The 13,704-nt window shown below is 41.8% G+C and overlaps 1 long non-coding RNA gene across 1 annotated transcript; it reads right to left on the bottom strand.

Annotated features, from left to right (window-relative positions):
• Positions 1-4,767: 4,767 nt before the first annotated feature.
• LOC133078834 (uncharacterized) lies at positions 4,768-13,563 on the bottom strand. Its single transcript, XR_009697953.1, has 3 exons — positions 13,296-13,563; positions 10,371-10,490; positions 4,768-5,024 (listed from the first exon to the last, which is right to left on the bottom strand). It is a non-coding gene; the product is annotated as an uncharacterized LOC133078834 (long non-coding RNA).
• Positions 13,564-13,704: the final 141 nt, after the last annotated feature.

Below are 13,704 nucleotides of genomic sequence, written 5' to 3'. Positions count from 1 at the left end.
GACTCTTGGAGCCCCAGGGCTGTGTGACGCCGGATAGGAAGCTGACCCTCTCTGGGCTGTGGTTCCTGTCCCTCCCTGAGGAACTGCTTAACCTCTCTTTGCCCAAGACAAGGTGAGATGCCCAGAGCATACATGCACCTCACTTTGACATCCTAAAATGACACTTTCAATGTCATTGATATACAAGAGAGGAGTTGAGGAATGAACATTTTGTACGTATTTAATTAAAGATGTATTCACCTTGGTTTGGCCGGGTTCTTTTCAGATTTTGGTGCCCCGCTTAAAAACGGCTGTATTGAAATATAATTTACACAGCAGACAATTCATCCATTTAAAGTGCACAATTCAGTGCAATCACCCCTGCAGTCAATTTTAGAAAATTTTCATCACCCCCCGCAAAGAAACCCTGCACCCCTTAACCATCAACCCAACCCCTCTATCCCTCTCAGGCCCTGGTAACCACTGGCCTACTTTTTCTCTCCGTAGATTTGCCTGTTCTGGACATTTCGTATAAATGGGATCATAGAATATGTGGTCTTGTGTGTGTCTGTGTTAAGAGCACAACGTGAGATCTACCCTCTTAACACATTTCTAAGTGCACAACACAGGAGTGTTAACTACTGGCACAATGTTGTACAGCAGATCTTTGAACCTTAACTTTACGCTCATTAAACAACTCCCCCTCCCCCTTCCCCCATCCCATCTGTTCTCTACTTTGACGAATCTGAGTATTTTAATTTTTTATTATTTTTTTATTGAAGTATATAGTTGATTTACAATGTTGTGTTCGTTTCTGCTGCACAGCAAAACATATATAGACATTCTTTTTCATATTCTTTTCCATTATGGTTGATCACAGGATATTGACTAGAGTTCCCTGTGCTACACGGGAGGACCTTGTTGTTTACCTGTTTTATATAGTAGTTTATATCTGCTAACCCCAAACTCCCAGTCCATCCCTCCCCCACCCCCAGAGTCTGAGTATTTTGAATACCTCACGTGAGTGGAATCACGCAGAATTTGTCCTTTTGTGACAGGCTCATTTCACTTCACATAATGGCTTCCAGGTTCAATCATACTGTCACAAATGGAAGGATTTCCTTCTTTGTAAAGGCTGAATAATATTCTACTGTATGGGCTATACAACATTTTCTTTATCCATTCATCTGCTGCTGGACATTTGGGTTGTTTCTGTATCTTGGCTATTGTGAATAAATAAGTGATCTTTTGGGTCTGTCTTCTTTCACTTCGCATAATATTTTCAAAGTTCATCATGTTGTAGCATGTGTCAGTATGTCATTTCTTTTTGTTGTCAGGTAACATTCCACTGTATGGAAGCACCACATTTTATTTACCCGTGTATCAGCGGACGGACATTTAGGCTTTTTTTACTTTTTGGTTATGAACATTGTGCTCCACTTTTTTTCTAGATTACAAATATTTTCTTGGTCCCCTGAGAAGCTCTGACCTTACCGTGAGCCTCAGTTTCCACTTTTTTTTTTCTTTTTTTTTGGCCTCGCTGCACGGCTTGCGGGATCTCAGTTCCCCGAGCAGGGACTGAACCAAGGCCACGGCAGTGAAAGCCTGGAATCCTAACCACTAGGCCACCAGGGAACTCCCTCAGTTTCCAGTTTTGTAAAATGGGGGAAAGACTCCTAACAGTTGCATTAATTTAGCACCTACTGCGTGCCAAGTGCCATGCTCCCGAGGATTCACTCAACAAACTTGCAGGTTTGGAAACAGAGGCCCAGATGGGGGCAGGAGTGCAGCTAAAGTCACCATCCAACGAGTGCCAGGGGCAGGACCCCTCCTGCTCACCCCAGGCTCTGACAACAGCCCCGCTGCCAAGCGAGCGGGCTGGGAGCGCTCAGCGAGGAGGCTGTGTGAGGCGTTTGGCTCAGATCCTAACCCAGAGAGAGCGCTTGTAAAACACTAACTGTTTGGATTCAGACGGAGCTGATTGCTGGCTGTGGGATTGGGGCAGGGTGGCAACTGTTTATTGGGTACCTGTTCTGTGCAAGGGGTTCCCTGAGTGTATCTTAAATGCAGAACATCTCATGGCACCATCCCCCTGGCCCTGGGAGAAGGGACTGTTTCTGTCAGGCAGGAAGTAGGCTCAGAAGGTTAGGACAGTATGTTAGAGGCAGTGGCCGGAATTTGAACCCCAATCAGATAGACTCCAAGAGATCTTGGCCACTGTCTGCCAGCCCTGCTGTGTGCCAGGACAAGCATGCACCTAACTCACTGTACCCTGTGCCTCACTGCCGGGTCCTATCCCCGTCAACCCTTGTGAGGTGGATGGCGTTATATTTCCTGGTGCACTGATGAGGTCCCCAAGGCTCTGACGGTCACCCTGGTCACACAACCAGGAAGTGGCTGAGCAGCCCCATCACTGGGGAGAAAGATGAAGCCAGATGGGGAGGGGGCTATCCACGGCCACGGTCCAGATGAGAGAAAGGGAGGCAGGGAGGCTCCAGGTGGCCATGCCCTCTCCTCGGACTGGGCTTGAGTCAACTGGGATCAGGATAATTCAACTCCATCTAAACGTGACATTGCAGCCAGGACCAAAAAGTCACCTGGGCAGGAAATTCTGGGAAAGGAGAGGCACCAGGGGTCAGGATCCACACTGCCCTGGGGCTTCCCGCCCCCTCCCCTCCATCCCTGCCCAGAGAGGGTGGGGACCCTCCTTTTCAGCCCAATGCCTTTCTGATGAACAGTGTGGAAGAGGCCCCTGAGGTGTAGGGGAGAGATCAACGGTGTCCAGTGCTGACCCAGCAAAGCCCCTGGGCCCCTCCCCAGCCCTCCAGATCTGATCACGTGTCAAGCTTGAGGAGACAAGCCTGGGTCTCGCTGTCTGCAAAAGGAGGAGGACAAAGGAGGGAACTTACCGAGCCCGCACCCTGCCTTGGAGCCTCAGCTCCCAGGCGTTCTGCAACTTGCACCCCCTATCGGAGCATCCGTGGTCCTCCCCAGCTTTAACTCCTCTCTCTAAACCCCAGTCACCTCTCTGAGTCCCCGTGCCTATCCCTGAGATGCCACCCCTCTCTGAGTCTCTATCTCTCTCCTTGAGACCCTGTCCCCTTCTGGAAGCCCCCTCCCAATCCTGAAGTCTCTACTCCCCTCTCTGAGCCCCTGGGAGCTGAGTCCTGTCCGCTCTGAGTCTCCACTCTCTCTAGTCCTGTAAATTCCATCCATCCGTCCATCCGAGTTCATCCTCTGTGCCCAACCTTGTCCAGGGTGGCGCTGGGGACACTGTGGTGACCTCAACAGCTTTGGCCCTGCGCTTATGGAACTGACAGTTGGGGGGTGGGGTGGGGGTGGGGAGACACATCTATCATCCAGAGTGGTCAGGGCTAGAGGTGGGGAGTTCAGGCAGTTGGGGAAGCCCAAGAATTCTCTGACCCTGTCTGGGAATCAGGGAGGGCTTCCTGGAGGAAGAAGCATCTGCTCTGAAATTCAACCTTCACCTGGAACACAGATATCATCTTGCAGTTCACAATATCCCAGAGGCCCTGAGGTGGAAAATGGTATCAACAGATCTCCCACATTTTCTTATAGTCTCGCCTAAAGCACTTTGTTATACATGGAGCGGTTTTCAAACAGAAATTTAAAATGCTCAAATCCTTGAACTCAGAAACCCCACTTCTAGGAATGCATCCCTTTGCAATACTCACACAGGTGCAAAATGGACACTGCTACACTGCTCAAAGTGGCTAATATGGAAAACAGTCAACAGGTGACTGGTTATACTGGGTCTGGTAGGTATCCCCCCCAATGGAATACAACGTAACTGATAAAAGACTGGAGGCAGCTCTTTACAGTTCTGATATGGCACATCCTCCAAGATACACTGTTAACGTGAAAAATGCAAAGTGAGGGACGGTGGAGACAGCTCAGTAAATATATTTATAACTGGATAAAGACACTACCCAATTTGTATCCATGGCTACCTCTGGGGAATAGGATTGCAGGAAGAAAGGCTACCACTTTCTGATTCATAAAACTATTCTCTTTGGATTTTATGGAAAGGCACACTGAGCATTAGTGCAAAGCTCAATGAATTTCCAGAGTGAATCTATGTAATCAAAACGGCTCAAGGCATAGACCTTTCCCCCTTAAACCCTCTCCCAACCACTTCTGCCCCCCAAAGGTAACCACTATCCTGGTTCCAACACCATTGATTACTTTTGCCAGTTTATGAACTTTATATCGTTGGAATCATACATTCCAGCGACTCTGGCTTCTATCTTCTTCCACTCAGCATTGTATTTGAGAGATTCAACCTCGCTGTTGTGCAAAGTAGTACTTTGCTCATTCTCATTACTCTATGGGATTTCATGGCAGTAACTTGTCAGAATTTATTTATCCATTCTATTGTGGATGAACGTTTGGGCTATTTCCTGTGTAGTACCAGGCAGGTGTTATTCTTTGTCCTTACCAACACTTGATATTGAGAGTCTTTTAAAATTTTAGCTATTCTAGTAGGTGTGTAGTGGCATTTCATTGTGGTTTTAATTTGAATTTCCATAATGTTTAAAAATATTGAACACCTTTTCATGAGCCTACTGGCTATTCATATATCTTCTTTTGTTAAGTGTCCAAGGCTTTTGCCTATTTTTTGTTGCGGTGTTTTGTCTTTTAATTAATTATTGAGTTCCTCATATATTCTGGAGACAAGTTTTTCATTAAATGTATGTGTTGCAAACATTTTCTTCAGTTTTGGGCATGACTTTTTTTAAAAATTTTATTTATTTATTTTTGGTTGCGTTGGGTCTTCGTTGCTGTGCGTGGGCTTTCTCTAGTTGTGGCGAGCGGGGCTACTCTTCGTTGTGGTGCGCGGGCTGCTCATTGCGGTGGCTTCTCTTGCTGCGGAGCACAGGCTCTAGGCGCGAGGACTTCAGCAGTTGCAGCATGAGGGCTCAGTAGTTGTGGCACACGGGCTTAGTTGCTTTGCGGCATGTGGGATCTTCCCGGACCAGGGCTCGAACCCAGGTCCCCAGCGTTGGCAGGTGGATTCTTAACCACTGCGCCACCAGGTAAGCCCAAGAATATATATTTATAACATTGTAAATCAACTAAACTTCAATAAAATGTTTTTTAAAGCTACAGTAATCAAGACAGTGTGGTACTGGTGTAAGGATATATATCATACAAACAGAATAGAGAGTGCAAAAATAGACCCAAAGTTGATTTTCTATAAATATGTAGTGTAATTCAAGGGGAGGAAAAGATAGTCTTTTCAATAAACGGTGCTGAAACAACTGGACATTTGCATGAACAAAACTGAAGCTAACTTACAATGCACACAAAAATTACCTCAAATGAATCATAGACCTAAATATAAATGCTAAAACTATAAAACTTCTAGAAAAAAATGGAGAAAATCTTCACGAACTTGGCAGAGGCAAAGGTTTTTTAGACAAGACACTAAAAGCACTAACCATAAAAGGAAAAAAAAAGATAAATGGGACTTCATCAAAATTGAAAACTTCTGCCCTTCAAAAGACAAAGTTAAGAAAATGAAACTGTAAGCCAAAACCTGGGAGAAAATATGTGTAATTATGTTTTCTACCAAATTAGTTGAATTCAGAATATATAAAGTATCTTTACAACTTAATAATGAAAAGATTTTTTAAAATCCAACTTTAAAATGAGCAAAAGACTTGAACACTTCCCAAAATAAGATATATTAATGGCCAACAAACATATAAAGATATTCAACATCTACAATTACCAGGGAAGTTCAAATTAATGCCACAAAGAGATATCACTACACATCTTCTAGAAGGGCTAAAATTTTAAAAGACTGACAATACCAAACACTGGAAAAATATGGAGCAGCTACAACTCTCATAGTATTGAACTCACAGAACTCTCACATAGTATTGAAGGGAGTCTAAAACAGTACCCGCACTTTGTAAAACAGATTGGCAGTTTCTCGTCAAGTTGAATATACATTTACCCTATGATTCAGAATTCTCCTGGGTATTTATCCAAAAGAAATATAAATATATATCTTTAAAAAGACTTTACACAAATGTTCATAGAAGCTCTGTTCATAAAATCAAAAAATTGGGGGCTTCCCTGGTGGCGCAGTGGTTGAGAATCTGCCTGCCAATGCAGGGGACACGGGTTCAAGCCCTGGTCTGGGAAGATCCCACGTGCCGCGGAGTGACTAGGCCCGTGAGCCACAATTGTTGAGCCTGCGCGTCTGGAGCCTGTGCTCCGCAACAAGAGAGGCCGTGATAGTGAGAGGCCCACGCACCGCGATGAAGAGTGGCCCCCACTTGCCGCAACTAGAGAAAGCCCTCGCACAGAAACGAAGACCCAACACAGCCATAAATAAGTAAATAAATAAATTAATTAAATTAAAAAAAAAAAGTCTGTTTAAAAAAAAAAAATTGGAAATAACTCAAATGTTCATTAATAGGTGAATAGAAACAAACTGCAGTATATTCATACAAAGGAATACCACTCATTAATAAAAAGGAATATGACACATCCATGCAACATCATGGGTGAATCCAAAACCATTATGCTGCAAGAAAGAAGCCAGCCCTAAAAGTGTACAGGTGATGTTATTTCATTTATATGAGACTCTAGTATAGGCAAAGCTAATCAATCATAACCTAAATCAGAGTTTTGATTGCCTGGAGGAGTTAAGGAAGATTGGCTGGAAAGAGGATAATAAAAACACTCTATACCTTGATTTGTATGGTGATTATGGAAGTGTAGGTATTTTTCAGAACTCAATGAACCATACAAGGGTAGTGTGAGCATTTTTATCATACGTGTATTACACTTCTATAATGTTAATTTTAAAAGAACTCATTTGATGGATTTAACAGCAGACTACTGCTAACAGAAGGAAAGAACAGTAAACTTGAAGACAGGTCAACAGGAATTATTCATAATGAAGCTCCAAGACAAAAGAACGGAAGTAAAAAACAAAGGAGGTGCGTGAGGTATGTGGGTCACTGTTAAATGATCTGTTATGGGTATAACTGGAGTAGCATAAGGAGACAAGAGAGAACATGAATCCAGAAGCAATTTTTAAAGAAGCTTTTTTGAAGGGAACCCTCACACACTGCTGGTGGGAATGTAAATTGATGCAGCCACTGTGGAAAACAGTATGCAGTTGCCTCAAAAAACTAAAAATAGAACTACCATATGACCCAGCAATTCTACTCCTGGGTATATATCCAAAAAAAAACCACTAAAAGCACTAATTTGAAAAGATACATGCACCCCAATGTTCACAGCAGCATTATTTACAACTGCCAAGATACAGAAGCAACCTAAGTGGCCATCAATGGATGAATGGATAAAGATGTGGTATTATATACATATAAAATGGAATACTACTCAGCCATAAAAAGAATGAAATTTTGCCATTTGCAGCAACATGGATGGACCTAGAGATTATCATACTAAGTAAGTCAGAAAGAGAAAGACAAATGCCATATATCACTTATATGTGGAATCTAAAATATGACACAAATGAACTTATCTACAGAACAGAAACAGACTTACAGACATACAGAACAGAACTGTGGTTGCCAAGGGGTGGGGGAAGGGATGGATTGGGAGTTGGGGATTACCAGATGCAAACTATTATATACAGAATGGATAAACAACAAGGTCCTACTGTAAAGCACAGGGAACTATATTCAATATCCTGTGATAAACCATAATGGAAAATCATACAAAAAAGAATATATACATATAAAACTGAATCACTTTGCTGTACAGCAGTAACTAACACAACACTGTTAATCAACTATACTTCAATAAATTTTTTAAAGACATCCATTTCTGAGTGTGTCTGACTATTCAATAGAAACTATGTAGCTGTATTAGTTTTCTAGGGTTGCCATAAGTACCACAAATTAGGTGGTGTAAAACAAGAATGTATTGTCTCATCATTCTGAAGGCTAGAAGTCCAAAATCAAAGTGCCAGCAGCATCCTGCTCTCTAGGGGAATCCTTCCTTTCTAGCTTCTGACAGCCCTGGACACTCCTTGGCTTGCAGCTGCATAACTCCCATCTCTGCCTTCCTTTTCACACGGCACTCTCCGTGTCTCTGTCTTTGCATGGCCATCTTCTTACAAGGACACCAGTCATACTGGATTAGAGGTGCACCTTATTCCATTATGACCTCATCTTAACTAATTACACTGGCAACACACTATTTCCAAATAAGGTTGCATTCTAGGGATTAGGATGTCCACATATCTTTTTTGGGGGGACTCAATTCAACCCATAACAGATGCCAAAAGACAAGAGAATGACATGTTTAAAGCACTGAAAGAAAACAAATTGTTAACCTAGAAGTCTATACCAGTGGTAACAACCTTTTAAAAGCAAGGTGAACAAAAGGAAAAATAGATAAGTTAGACTTCTTTAAAACTGAAAGTGAAAAGACAACTCACAGAATGAAAGAAAATATTGGCAAATCATAGATCTGATAAGGGACTTGTATCTAGAATATATAATTAACTCTTTCAATTCAATAATAAAAAGACAACCCAATTTTAAAATGGGCAAAGGATCTGAGTAGACATTTCTCAAGTGTCCAATTACAAGTGTCCAATTACAAGTGTCCAATAAGTCCGTGAAAAGATACTCAAGATCATTAGTCATTAGGAAAATGCAAATCAAAACCACAATGAGATACCACTTCAACCCATTAGGATGGCAACAATAAAAAAGACAGATAATAACCAGTGTTGGCAGGGCTTCCCTGGTGGCGCAGTGGTTAAGAATCCGCCTGCCAATGCAGGGGACACGGGTTCGAGCCCTGGTCCGCGAAGATCCCACATGCCGCGGAGCAACTCAGCCAGTGCGCCACAACTACTGAGCCTATGCTCTAGAGCCCGTGAGCCACAACTACTGAGCCCACGTGACATAACTACTGAAGCCCGTGCGCCTAGAGCCTGTGCTCCGCAACAAGAGAAGCCACTGCAGTGAGAAGCCTGTGCACTGCAACGAAGAGTACCCCCCGCTCGCCACAACTAGGGAAAGCCCACGTGCAGCAACGAACACCCAACACAGCCAAAAATAAATAAATAAATAAATTAAAAAAAAAATTTAAAAAACAACAACAACAAAAAACAAGTGTTGGCAAGGATGTAGAAAATTTTGAACTATCATACAGACGAGCCACTCATGAATTCTTAACCCACAGAAACTGAGAGATAATCAATGACTGCTGTTGTTTTAAGCCAGTAAATTTGGGGGTGATTTGTTACACAGCAACAGATAACTAACACAGTAATCTTAAACACAACTATATCACCAAGTATATTAAATGTAAATGAAAATAAACACTCCAATTAAAGGAAAATATTGTCAGACTTGAGGGAAAAGGAGATCCTATTAAGTACTCTTTATTAGAAATACACTTTAAATAGAAAATCACAGATGGATTTAGAGTAAAATAAAGGGAGAATAAATACAATGCTAATACTAACCCAAAGAAAGCAAGCTGGTGTGGCCATATTAATATCAGACAAAGTAGACTTTAGATAGAAGTATCCCAAGAGTTGAAGAGGGTTTCAGAGTTTTAGAGTTTTAAATGGGTTTTTAGGAACATGTAACAATCCTAAACTACTGAAGCCTGAGCGCCTAGAGCCTGTGCTCCTCAAAAAGAGAAGCCACCGCAATGAGAAGCCTGTGCACCGCAACAAAGAGTAGCCCCCGCTCTCAGCAACTAGAGAAAACGCGCGTGCAGCAGCGAAAACCCAATGCAGCCAAAAGTTAAATAAATGAATAAATAAATACATAAATAAAAATAAAGAGGGTTAAAGAAACATGACAATTAAATGCAATGTATGACTCTGGATTGGAACTCAGACAGGAAAAAACATTACTAAAAAGACATTATTGTGATAACTGGAAAATTTTGAATATGGACTGTGTATTAAAAATAGTATATGTCAATGATAAATTTCCTAAATTCAATCACTGCATTGTTGTTATGAGGATAATGTCTTTGTTCTTAGGAATTACCTGTGTCATGATGTCTCTATTCACATTCTTTTTTTTTTTTTCTTTGGCCACACCGTGAGGTATGCAGGATCTTAGTTCCCTGACCAGGGATCGAACCCATGCCCCCTGCAGTGGAAGTGCGGAGTCTTAACCACTGGACCACCAGGGAAGTCCCCTCAATTCACCTTCAAGTGGTCCATTCATCAACACCACCACCACCACCACCACCATCATCATCATCACATATACATGGAGAGAGATAAAAGCAAATTAAGCAAAAGTTAATGAGCAGTGAATCTAGACAAAGAGTATATGGATACTAGTCTTGTAACTTATATAGGTTTAAAAATTTTCAAAATAGAAACTTAAAAATAGCCGCACCTGTTACAGAGATATGTCCTCCTTTATGTTCTTCAAAGGTTATCAAGCTTGACCCCAAGGTAAGGGTTTGCTCTTTCTGTGGAGATGGGTCTGCAGGGTATATTCCTGGGAGTGGCATTGCTAGGTATGAGAGTAAACGCATATGTTGTTTAGTTAGTTAGCTATCATCAAATTTCTCCCCATGCAGGTTGTATCATTTTGCATGCCCACCAGCAAGGCCTGAGAGTGTGTTTCCCAGCTTAGGAATTTTTGCCAACTTCATAGGTGAAAATGCCACTTCAGAGTAGTTTTAATTAGAATTGCTCTTATTATGAGTGAACTTGAGCATCTTTTCATATAGTTAAGGACGACTCATATTTGTTTCTCTGTGAACTGTCCATTTCTTTTGCACATTTTAAAACATTGGGCTTTTAGTCTTTTATATATTAAGGAGATAAACATTTTGTCTGTGATGTAAATTGTAAATATTTTCTCTGAGATTGTCACAGTTTTATTTTGCTTACAGTATCTTCTTTTTTTTTCAATAATCTCAAAAACTCCAATATTTTATTAACCATTTTATGTACCTTGAGATCCAGTCTTAAAAACTGATAAAAAAAACATGTCCAGAGTTTCTTGTAAAGGCAATGTACAAATGTTCATTTACATTCTGCACATTAATAACGACGATGAAAATAAGACAATAGTTACAGCTACATAAAAATATATACAAGGATTCGAGCATTCCCTGGCAGTCCAGTGGTTAGGACTTGGTACTTTCACTGCCACGGACCCAGGGTTCAATCCCTAGTCGGAGAACTAAGATCCTGCAAGCCGCGAGGCGTGGCTAAAATATATATATATATATATATATATATATACACAAGGATTCAAGATAGTCTTGACGTTATTTGGCTTATAACATGTGTAGATACTACACAAAAAATGAGGATGTAATTTTCAGAAAAGTAAAATGTGACCAAAATCACTTTTCTTCTTAAAATTTAAAAATAAAATTCCTAACTATCATAATTACTAATTCATAGCCAAATCTTAGACTAATTCAAATTAGCCAGGGTTAGACATAGGTTAAGTTAAATATTTTGCATTAAAAAAAATAAGGTTTGCAGTTTAATAAACATACATTTGATAACATTTTCTCAAAATTAATTAAGAATGGCTTATCCACACCCTTCTAGATTCTGGAAACATACTAGAAAAAATGAATATTGAACAGCCTGATTCTTTGGAAAGCTGCACCCCTAGCCCTGGAAAACATCCTTAAGGGGCCCAGTGATCAAACCCTAATGGGAAACTTACAATGCACCAATGATGCTGAGAACAGAGGGGGAAGTAATAAGCAGCTGTTTCACTAATATATAGTATAATTACAAGGCATGAGGTGATATTAATGGGATTTTGGGAAAGGTTTCAACTATTCTTAGGGAATCAATTAGACATTGAGAATGACCAATCTTATAATGACCTCAAAAAGAGTATTTCACCTATTATCATGGTGCTACCTCACTAACAGGAAATTTAGTTTCTAATGACTCTTTTTTGTATTTTACTCTACTGGCTTGGGAAGCAGCTTCCTATTTTGAGAATTGTATGACATAAAATAATCATATATATAATCATATATAATTAATGGTTTAGAAAACAAAACGATAGTAGTTTTAGAAAGGAGCAAGTATCTCTTTTACTAGGTTGTGACACCAGGCTAAGAGGGCTTAAGGTTGGAAAGCAAGGGGTGGGGGTAGTGCAGGGGTTCAAGTACAAATCTACTTCCGTTCAAGGAGAGGAAGGACGTGAGAAGGGTCTGGACAACCCAGAATGGCAGTGGCACCTGGATGTAGAGTTACCACACTGGGTCAGAGACAGGTTGGTGCATCATCCTCTGGCCTAGATGCCATGGAACCCAACCCCTACGCAATATTAAATTGGGAACGCAAACATCTCAAAGCACACTTACCAAAAATAGATTATTCACCCTCATATTACGCTGCCCAGAAAGAAAAGACATTTGACTATATTGAAAAGTGAGCTAGAAAATGATTAAGTTTCTCCTTACTTTATCTGAAAAACCCAAGGAACAAATATTTAAAAAATTCTGGGACTTCCCTGACAGTCCAGTGGTTAAGACTCCGCACTTCCACTGCAGGGAGCACGGGGTTCCATCCCTGGTTGGGGAACTAAGATCCCACATGCCCCGAGGGGCAGCCAAAAAAATAAAAGAGAAATTTAAAACTCCTTAACACTGTAAGGAATCCTCCGCTGCTTCCTGGTAACTGTGGGGGATCTTCATATGGATTTGGAAAAATATCTTTAAATACTGGCTCAACTGGGCTTCCCTGGTGGCGCAGTGGTTAAGAATCCGCCTGCCAATGCAGCGGACACGGGTTCAAGCCCTGGTCCGGGAAGATCCCACATGCCGTGAAGCTACTAAGCCCGTGAGCCACAACTACTGAGCCTGCTCTCTAGAGCCCGCGAGCCACAACTACTGAGCCCTCGTGCCACAACTACTGAAGCCCGCGCACCTAGAGCCCGTGCTCCGCAACAAGAGAAGCCCCCGCAATGAGAAGCCTGCGCACCACAACGAAGAGTAGCCCCTGCTCCCTGCAACTAGAGAAGGCTCGCGCGCAGCAACGAAGACCCAACGCGGCCAAAAAATAATAATAAATAAAATAAATATTAAAAAAAAAACTGGCCCAACGTTTTTGAAAATTACAGTAGACACCTCAAAATTTCTTTCTAGCCTTTCCATACGTTCACGAAATTCGTGACAGGTCCATCCACTTCTTCATTTTACTAAAAACCTGTATTAAACTTAATTTAGCTGAAGGTAGTATTCTGGTAAGTGAAACACAATTTCCTTCCATGATACCCTTTCCAACCGTGGGAATAATGCTTTTGAGGCAGGCAAGATATAATGAACAAGCCAACCTGTGTATAACTTCTCCCTCTAGGCTGTAGTTGCCCTGGACGGTTGCGAAGTCCTCCAGGGCTTAGGCTGCGCTCCCCTCGTCCACATTCAGCTCCTGGCACAGGGCCTGCAGCTCCTGCCAGGGTCGCCACGACCAGCATCGCCCCTTCGGCTTGCGGGATGTTCCTCGTTCATCCTCCCTCTCGGGCGCGCTACCCACAACCACCCGCGCCAAAGCTCAAAATCAGGGCCGCTTTATGATGTCGCTTCGATGGTCTGCATCCGCGTTTCTCCGCAAAAAAGTCCGTTTCTTCTCCAGGGCTCGAGCCGTCCTTCTCCGGAAATGTGATAAGAAGCGTATCATCTTTTCTTAAGTAATTTCTAAATCTGCTTAAGACGTTTTATTTATAAATTTAATTTTATTGCTCC

This window comes from Eubalaena glacialis, chromosome 18, assembly GCF_028564815.1.
Source record: "Eubalaena glacialis isolate mEubGla1 chromosome 18, mEubGla1.1.hap2.+ XY, whole genome shotgun sequence".
Classification (NCBI taxonomy): domain Eukaryota; kingdom Metazoa; phylum Chordata; class Mammalia; order Artiodactyla; family Balaenidae; genus Eubalaena; species Eubalaena glacialis.
This window is presented reverse-complemented; position numbering and strand designations above follow the sequence as displayed.